Raw genomic sequence first — 10,422 nt, 5'->3', positions numbered from 1 at the left:
GAAAGAACCCTGTCCCCGGCTGGTGAAGAAACCAAAGCATCTTGAAATCCTTCCTTGACAACATGTTTGTAGACAAAGGGTCTGAGGCCCCTGACCATAGAGGAAAAGGATTCAGTGGAAATAGGGGAAAGTGCCCCAAAAGGGGAGGCTGGGGACACAAAAGGAGCTTTGGCTGGTTTACAGATCTGACCTGGCCACACCCTGTACCATGCCATCCACAGGGTGACAAAGGGTCCCTTCCTGCCCCGGGACCAGCCCGGTCTGTCCCACAACCTAAAAGCAAAGGGTCTGGATCCCTGAAATCAGCGTTCTTGAGGCTTATAAAGTCCATGAAGCTTCCTTGGCACATGGTCTCTCCCACCTTTTTTTGTCACCGTAATTTACCTGAATTTCCATTAATAGGTGTATTGACATTGCTCAGTAGGGCTCCAGAGTCTCATTCCCCTACATGATCTCACTGGGGGACACAGATATCCTGGGACTGGTTTGTGTCCATCTGAAAGTTAGCCTAAAGAAAAACGTACTGGACCGGGACTCAAGACTGAGGCCTGTTCTTGCTTTCTAGGCAACTTCTTGCTGCCTTAAAGCCTTTGTGGAACAAAGAGGGGTATGGAAGGAGAGGAAAGGAGGGAGGGAGGGAAGGAGGGAGGGAAGAACGGAGGGATGGTATAGGCAGTGGAGGGGGGAGGGAAAGAAGGGACATTGGTTGGTTGGCTCTAATGGGTCTCACTGCCCACTCCTGTCTCTAAAAAAGAGAGACCACCACCTGTTTTACTTAATCCATAAGGTCACCATGGGCACCAAATGAAATACATGTAAAAGAATGTTCTAAAGTGTGGAGCACTGGGTTAGCATGAAGTTAGGGACATTTTAAAAATAGATTAAAGGCCCTTAAGTAACACAGTTTAACACAGAGGAGGGCCTCCTGACCTAAACTATTTATTTCTCCTCACGACTTAATTTTTTTAAAACTTAGCTTTGCCACAGAGCTGACAGATCTAAACAAAAAGGTTCATTTCTGTCCATATTCTCAGCCATCCAGGGGTCTGCCCCGGCTCACAGCCTGGTGCAGAGGAGTTTGAAGGGTTGGCACTTTTGTGTGAAAATGGGAGACTACAAAACACTTTAAGTATCTGCTTTCAAAAAGCAGACCAGAGTATATGAAATACCAAAAAGATTTTCATTAAGGCTCAAAAAGAAAAAGGACCGAGGAAACAGGAAACAGACACTAGGAGAATTGTGACCGTTCATTGAGGCAGAGAAAGCCAGATAGACACTAGGAGGCGCTCTCCCGGCACAGCAGCCCTGGGGCGCACAGCTTTTAGGGCATTTATATGGAGACTTTTTACCACGGCAGGTGTTTTTAAATTTGTAGATGGACCTGGGTTTTTTTTTTGGCCGGTGAGTTGGCTGTTTTCTTCACTTGGAACCATGAGCATAAATAGAAGTATCATATTTTGGTATTTGCCCTCCACCTAAAGTCCAGATGAAACTAAAAATAAGCATAGTAGGAGCTGATAGATTACCAGAGTATTGCCGAGACAGAACATAGGAAGAGAGGCTGTTAAGGAAGAGGAGGGGTGCCGGTGTGGTAGGGGAAGGTGAGCTGATCTCGCAGTCGGTCCCGCAGATCCACCCCAGGGCCAACAGCCCCTCCGAGTGGGAGGAGGCGCTGCACCGCTGACTTGTACGTGAATGTGGCCGCGGGCCCGTTAGAGCTGGGACCCGCTCAGACAGGTGGAGTCAGGCCCCAAGACTGTCTTCATCACACAACTGAAGAGTCAGCTGTCTTCTCCCTGTTCTTAAAGATGTCAGGCATTGTGAAGTCTGCAAGTTAAAAACTCTATGAGTGGTCCGTTCAGCTTTTGCTCAGGGGCTGACTTCTGTCCTTGAGGGCCCCCCGCCAGCACTGATTCAAACTGCGCCCACGCCTCCTCCTCACTCCACCTGCCCCTCATCCTGCCCTAGTTTCTTCCCAAAGCTCTTATCACCTTATTCTACATGTGATTTTCTTACTGCAATAATTGCTTGCTGTCTGTCTCCCTACCACTAGAATGTAGGCCTAGAAGGGTAGGAGCCTTGCCTACTTGTTCATGATGGATCCCGAGTGAATTGTACAGTGACCCACACATGATCTACCCTCAGTGCACGTCTCCTCAGTGAATGAAGAGTATTTCCTTCACCCCCAGCCTCAAATCCTTTCACAATCATGTTGAGCCATGAGTTTAAAATCTGGGGTCGATTAAGGAGACCAAAAGCCAGAGGTGAGATTAGATGTCATCAGAAAGTACCTCCTAGGTGTAAATAAAAGTTAGAAAATGAACTTTTTTAGCAAATGTTTATTTATATCAAAATACAAAACATTTCTGAAGCAGAGTAATGTTACATGAGAAGCAGTTAAATCCTAAACTTCTTTAATTTTAACTTGCAACACTCCCGGCATTCTTTCACTGGCTACACATCTTGTCTCCCACTGTGCCCTTTCTTTTCCCTTTGCTCGTTTGCCCACGTCTGTGTTTGCTTGTTTTGCTCTTTAACTCACTATATGAACATGCAGTGTTACTGGCGATGCATTGGTTAGTATCCAGCAAGCCTGGAAATGCCAGCGAGGGGAGCCCGGCACAGTGACCTGAGCCGAGGCTAGCCACAGGTCCTCTCCTGAGTCTGGGGTGTCACTCAGCTTTCAACTGGCAAGAGCCTAAGGCCAAAGGTCACTGTCTGTGGTAGGCAGGGCAGGCTTTATTGCTTAGGCCACAGAGCAGGCGTGGCCAAGGGGCACCTCTGGCCGGGTCTTCTTTGTGGATTGGGAAGAAGAGGTTGGGCAGCCTGAAGGGGTGGCAGCTGGAACAGGCCCAGGCCCAGGACGGGAGGTCAGGGGACCCTGCAGGAGGAACCCCTTCTCCAAGAAAGCAAGCTGGAGCTGGGAAGGAGAAAGGTTCTTGCCCGTCCTGTGATTTGGTGGTTGGAGGTGCCTGCCTCTTGGACGGGCCCTTTACAAATGCTTAGACTTTGGAGATGAAGAAAAAGCACCTGGTTGAGAGTGTAACTATTTCCTTAAACCTCCATTCCCCGACAGAGAGGAAAGGGAAGGAGACAGGAAACGGGGGAGGACACCCTACCGCTCTCATTACAACCAGCCCACTCCCAGAGCCAGCCTGGGTCTCCCCTTCAGGCGCCCGGTTGGTGCATTCACTTTGGCATTGTGGACCTGTAGCACACCTACACACATATGCGCACACACACGCCCCAGCCCCCCCACATGCACACACACACACACACACACACACACACACACACACAAATGCCTGGTGTCTTTCCAGAGTCTACTCAGGAAGCAGAATGGTGTCCCATCTTCACCATCATCCTCCGCTCCAAGGGGTCTCCTTGGCCCACAGGTTCCCAAGACCTGGCCCCAGGCTTGGCACACACTGGCATTCCCAGGCTTTGAGAAGAGGGAGACAGAACAGGGCGCTCGCCAGAGGCAGGCTGCGCAGAGCGTAGAATATGTCCACATAAGGCTTTGGCGCAGCACCGATGAGATGTTCTTATCGTTTGATTTCTAAGTTGTCTCTTAGAAGAAAAAAAAGCTTACTGAAAAAATAGTGTTTTTATTTACTTTTGAGTTACATACCTGAAGTTCAAAAAGTAAGCCTCTAGTTGCCATTCAGATTCACACTCAAAGGTGTTCTGTGTGCATCTGTACAATTTGTTGGTTTGTCTTTAATGGTTAACCAAAGTCAGCCAACCAATACCATGAAGTCAGCTGCCCATGGTAACTGACTTTTTCCACCGCATACATACAGGAAAGGGAGAGAGAGTGAGAACACAAAAGCCACCCCTACGTCTCCCACCCCAAACCCCTAGGGGAAAAATCAAATAGAGGACAAAATACAGCAAGGTTTAAGGAACCAGCTGGACGAAGGAGGTTCAGCCCAGCTGGCCTCTTCAAGAACAGCACCATAAAGCACCCTAGCGCAGTTACGTTGTAGTACTCAACATTCAAGAAGTGGAAACGAGGTTTGAAGGATCTTCGCGAGAAGACCTGGCGTGGATGGGGGCAGCGCCCGAAGAAAGCCGAAGAAGGAAAACGCGTTTGCTATGAGAGCAGGAGCTCCCGTGGCCAAACCGAGAGTCACACCCAGATTCCTCAGAAAGAACTAATGCAAGAGGCCCCGGGCAGACAGAGGCGCAGGGCTGTTGGGGTGTGGTGAGGTGGCCGCGGGACCCCTCCCCGACCCCTCCGTGTCTACAAGCCGCTGGGCGAAATGAGGAAAAGAAATCCACACACGTTTCCAGGTGTGCAATGGAAGTATCATACCCAGGGTGATGGAGTCTCTCCTGGTGAAAGAGAAGAAGCTGGAGACGAGAGGAACCGGGCATCACCGACATGAAGCCGATAGAGTCCCTTCGGATCAGCGGCTGTGAAAAGGAGGAGCAACTGGTGAGCGCACACCCACCTGCGCCCCTACCTCTGGCCCCGCAGATGGCGGTTCGGAAATGAAATCTGAATGAGGCATCAAGACCTCTGGAGACTGATGTATACGACTTGGCAAGGGGGGCTTTAAACTGCTATTCTTCCCTAAACCAGCCATTCCGTCTAAAGCCCCAGCAATCAAGACCCCTGCACACAGCGACCCCTCCCAGGCCCTGGGCACGGCAGCACAGAAGAGACCCCTACATGCCAACACCGGGGCCAGACCCTCAGGGACAGGGAATGTGCCGTGTGGGTTCTCCTGTTCTCCCACCTTATGCCTTGACGTTGCCCAAAGTGGGTCAGCATGAATACCTACAGCAAAGAGGAGCGGAAGGGCCAGAGGGCAATGGGCAAACCCCGCTTCCCCAAGCTACTACTCAATGACCGAGGAGAAAGGATACGGCCCACGCTGATCCCTGGGTGAGCAACGCCCAGTGCATCTGTCTACTCCAAACCCTGTTCCATAGAGCGGACAGAGGCAGCAAAACTAAAACAACTCTGTAGATGCCCCCACCACCTACCAACAGGGAGAAGCACCAACATTCAGTATCCCTTCCACCACACGGGGACCGAGGAGTACAGCACGAGCACGTGGGGCGGCGCGCGGCTCCAGCCCCCAAAGACCTAACCAGAGCACCCATCCCACCCGCCTGTCTTATCAACTGAGAGGTTCAAAGACAGAAAACTTTGCTTACTCCACATATAATCAAATCTCAATACGTTTTGCCCCACCTGCCTTTGTGAAAGGCTGGTTCTTCAGAGAAACTGGAGATCTCGGCTGGGCTATCTATCCTTTCCCCGCCAATGTCTACCCTTTCGCCATCTTTCTGAGGCTCAGGGCCAGGATCACAGACCAGGTAGAGATAAACATCACATCCCTTCCAAGCTCTGAAATCTCAAGGTAGGGCTATGTCCCTTGTCTTCACTTTTCTTCCCATAAATGAAGACTCCAATTGGAGGTAGAGGGATGGGATGGGAATGCACAGGTCAGTGACTCCTTGATGCTAAGGACCACATCTAGGCTTTCATATGGAAAGAAGCAAGAGTTTGAGAGTAACCCCAGACCCAGTGGGGTACTAACCCTCTGAGGGGCCTGTGATGCCGAGGTGATTTGTTTCGCTGGTTGCATGGTACCAGAAGTGGGACAGGGTCTGTGGAGAAAGAGAGGATCGCTCCAAGAGCTAAAAAAAATTAAAAAATAAATAAAAAAACAGTAATGGAAAGCCCTCTTGGTGTGGAGGTTTTGGCAGGTTGGAAAAGGGTGCAAGCCGGGAAGGGACATAGAATGTGCTGCTTTTCCTCTTGTTCAACCTCCCTGAAAAATCCTACAAGAAACATCTGGCCATATCCTCCTTTGGCCTCCTGAGAAGACTGCAGGGAAGATTAGTTACCTGCCAAGGATGGACACACAGCCAGTGGGACCTAGTATTGGAGCTCCCCCGGTATTGCATGGACAGAGCCCATTTTCCTTCAGTATCCTTGGGAAATGAGAACGTCTTGAGCCGGAATGCACGGGACTAAGGACAGTGCCTGAGTGAATGCCAGGGCCCCTTAAGTCTACAGTGTGGTGGGAGAAGGGTCAGGAGTCAAACTCAAGCTCCACCCCTACCTACTCTTCCCATTAATATCCCAAATATAAAAAAATGCCCTTCCCATGGCTGAGGTATCTGAATTCCTCTAATGACCAGACTGCATAAGACAAAAGCTCTTGGCTAGCATGACACTCTAGTTGGGGAGGAGGGGTTAATACTGCATTTTTTTAGTTGACCAGCAAGGTGTGGGCAGAGAGACTGCCTCCACAGGTCTCTCCTGGCTGTCTGCACCATTTGGCCCTGCACCAGCTTCAAACACATCACTCTGAGCTCTTGGCAAGTCGACAAAAAAGCTAGCACCCAGAGACGATTGCTGAGGCTGTAGGGTACGTGGTCCTTGCAGCATATTTGAGGTCTTGAGTCCTCAGCGAGGTATTCTTCAGGGCACACAAAGTTTCTTGCTCAAGTGCCACCGAGTGTCTACTCCCCAGAATCTCCAGCTCTGGGTCAGACTCTACTGATACATTGTTCAGTTCCGGAAGTCCCAGGCCAGGTGCCAGAAGGGGGGTCCAGCGGCCCCGTCCTCCCCATTACGCCCCCGGTTCTCCTCCTGCACTCAGTGTCCCAGGATTGGGCCATTCTGTTTCCAATGCCACCTATTCTCCAATTAAAATAATAACTGGAAAAAGCATCTATGATGTATTTATACCAGACACTACACCCACACTGGTTCCAAGAACCTGCAGCAAGAATGACCAGGGTGTTCTTCTCTAAGACCAAGCCCATGCCATCGGCCTCACAGAACTCTCCTGAGATGCCTGCAGGGGTGCTTGCGTCAAAGTGCTGCAAACACCTGCAGGGGTGCTTGCGTCAAAGTGCTGCAAAGCAGGATAGGTACTGCTGTCAACTCCCAGGTAACCTCGATGAGGGCACCACCCCCAGCAATATGGGGACGGACTCGGAGTCTTCCCCTCTCCACACTCACTATATTAGGCACCTGTGCCAAAGCTTTCAAGCCGCAGTGTCTCCTCCCAGTAACAAGAGACGCTGTGGATCCTGGCTCTCCAGGACTATCAGATCCAGTAGTTTCCCACAACCCTCGGCTCACTTGTCCTCTCTGCGGGAGCACTGTTTGTTTTTTTATTTTTTAAACTTTTACATACACATTTCCATCAGAAAGACCCAAGCAACTCTGAACAGAGAGTGTCTCAAAAGACGAGGCATGGAGGATGGATGGTGAAGGGGGGGCACCAAGGCATGAGCTAGAATCCCAGGTCACCCCAGGTGGTCCTGCCCACACAACTCTAAGCACAAGTACAAAAATAAAGCCAACTATGACTGCATATAGATATATAGACAAGCTATAGATAGATAGACTTTATATAGGCTTTCTGTCCATTTATATATGTGTGCCGAGGGCGTGAATCCCCGATCCTCTCGCCTGGCTTTAGTCTCTTGCCCTCCCATGTCCCACTCCCCAGATGTCCCACTACCTGAAGCCTCCCAATCATGACTATTGCATTCTATCCCTGCACCCGCCCCCCCCTTACATAAGCTCCCCTCTCTCCTTAAAATAGAACAAATTATATATATTTATATAATTTTATATACAATCTCCATAAAAAATACACTAAAGGTGGTATATTACTAATTTCACCCTCCTACCGAAGTAGGAGCTGCCTCGCAAAGAAAGAGTCAATCAAAAAGAGGATCTCCTAGGCCTGAGGCTACTCAGGCCAATTAGTGTGTCCCCACAAACCTCTTCTACACATATACACACTCAAATACATACCACAAACACACCACACATACACACCACACCACAAACATACCATACACACCACACAACACACCACATACTACATGCATAGGTACACACACATACCACACCACACACACCCCACACCACACACACCATACAAACGTCACATACCACATGCATGCGTGTGGGGACACACACACTCTCTCTCTCTCTCTCTCTCTCTCTCTCTCTCTCTCTCTTTTCCTGAGCCCAGGAAAGGAACATGGACAAGACAGCTGGCTGGGGCTAGAGACCAGGGAGATAGCCTGGTGACTGCAGAGACACAGGTGAGACAATCCCACCTCTCTGCCCCAGCCTGGACACTGTCTGCTCACAACAGACCCCTCTTGGTTCGCAGTAGGCAAGAGAAATATTCGTTGAGACTGACTGATAATTTCCCTTCCAAAGACTGCAAGATGGCCGTCAGGAGGTCTACTCCCCACACCAGAAACAAGGTCTCTTAGATGCCATAAGCCAAAAAGGACCAAAAAGCCCCTAAGCCCTCATCAACCAACAGGAGGAAAGTCGGCATTTGCCCCTTCCTTCTACGTATGTTGCACATCATCAAAAGCATGCTCGCACTGTTTGTGAGGCTGAAAATGCAAATCCCCCCTCCCCAGCCCAAACCTTCTCCCCTCTCAGATTCCCTTCCCCACCCAGCCACTTCCCCATTGTAAACCGTGCACAAGGGCAGGGTCCCTGGCACCGTGAAGTGGGATAGGCAGGAAGAGGAAGTAACTGGTGTGTATATGGGGCGGAAGGGAGAGTGTGGCCTGGGTCCTAAAATAAAGACAGGGAATCCAGTGCCAGGGAGGGGAGGGATTGGTAGAGCATATTTCTTCAAGCTCCAAAAGAAGAGGCCCAGCAGCCATTCATGTCAGCATCAAGTGGGATGGGAAGGACAGATGGCAAAGGACCAGGGACAGGAACTGAGAACTTGTGCCACTTCTCCCTAACCCCCCCGTCCAGCTCTCCCAGCCAGTGATCTGAGGCTAATGACTGTGTCGTCAGCCTTCTTCAGAAACCCTACCACTGCTGACCCACCACGGAGGAGACTGTCCAAGTGATTTTACTAATGGCTGCTGTTCTACCAGAGTATTCAGCAGTCAAGATACACCAGCTCTTCTAGAACGTATGGGCAGCCAGCAGTAATGTTTGCACTTAAGCCTCACTTTTTCTCATCCTGGGGTGTGGGAATGTCTTTGGATAAGAGTCAACCCATTGATTTATTCTTCTAGCTAAAAATGGGTCATAGAAACACTTCTACCCGCTCAGTAACCCAACAAGCAAACTATTATACTTGCTCATGAAAAACTTATTTGAAAGCACAGACAGGGGGCCCAGAAATGAAGCACTGGACCAGTGTGGATTCACTGCCAGTCAGATGGGGTGGTAATGGACACCCCTAACCAAACATCCAGTTGCTAAACCGCTGATGTCCAATCTGGGCACTGATCCTTGGTTTATCAACTTTTAAAATTCTGCCTCTTGATGTGAAAGGAGGCAGATTTGGAGACATCAAAGAGGACAGAGGAATGGCTGGTCTTATTTCAGGGTGAACCCTTTCACCCTCCTACGTCCACCAGACTGGTAGCTTTCATCTCACAAAAGAAGAGGTGAGGACGAAAGCTGTAGGAACACAGCCGCTGTGTAGCTCTGTGATCTGCAGCAGTCTTGCCCCCTCAGGAGGAAAGGTGTAACCCAGCCTCAGTCCCCCCTCTTCACCCCCAGCGACAGTGTCTCAGCACCAGTTTCAGATCGTGGAAGAGGCCACCTTCCCTTCTCCTTATGAGAACAGACGCAAATCCCTAAGAACAGTTCTTCCTTCTCCACTAACACAGAGCTGCTGGTAGCACGGGGACCTCCAGACAAGTCTCCCAGCTTTGGGCCTGAGGAGTCCCCACAAACTGACATCACAGAGAATACACCCATGCTTGGTTTGGGCACTCAGTGTCATAGGCTGACTCTAGAGGGAGCAAGGAGGTCCAGCCAAGAAGCAAGACCCCTTCGGGATCCAAGACTCGCCCCCAGGCTTCTTTCAATGACTGCATCGCCCCCCGCAAAGGTCTTCACTGCCTCCACCCCCAACCCACCCCACCCCAGGGCAGCCTCTCCTCTTTCTCTTCCTGGGGCCACGCCCAACCTGTACACGGCGCCCTGAATAGTAACTAAGTTACCATGTGCCCACAGAGAAAGGTAAGCTTGATGTCCCTGGCTTTGGTCTTACTGTCACATCCATCCCCGCCTCCCACTCCGGGGCCGACCTGGCTGTCTACTCCCCTTCCGGCCTTACAGACACACGGCAGAAAGCCAACCTCCTCTCCACACTCCAGCTTTCTAACGCCCTTCCCAAAACACTCCTGGGTCCTCTCCTCAAAGCAACAGTGCAGCCCCACGGGGCTCCAAGCCTCCAGCCTCCCTTTATTTTGAAGATAGAAAGGCAAAACTGAGCCATGGATGCCCGCTTCCCAGAGGGGCTGGGGGACGAACTCAGGGGAGCCCCCAGGAACTTTACCTTCCTGCTGTTCCCCAACAATCCCTGTGATGCCCCCCCGAAAGCTCTGTCACATGCAAGCAAAGCAAGCCTCGGATTAACCATGAGCTTTTCTTTCCCT

This window comes from Lipotes vexillifer, unplaced genomic scaffold, assembly GCF_000442215.2.
Source record: "Lipotes vexillifer unplaced genomic scaffold, Lipotes_vexillifer_v1.1 scaffold322, whole genome shotgun sequence".
NCBI classification, from domain to species: Eukaryota; Metazoa; Chordata; class Mammalia; order Artiodactyla; family Lipotidae; genus Lipotes; species Lipotes vexillifer.
Note: the sequence above shows the minus strand (reverse complement) of the source record.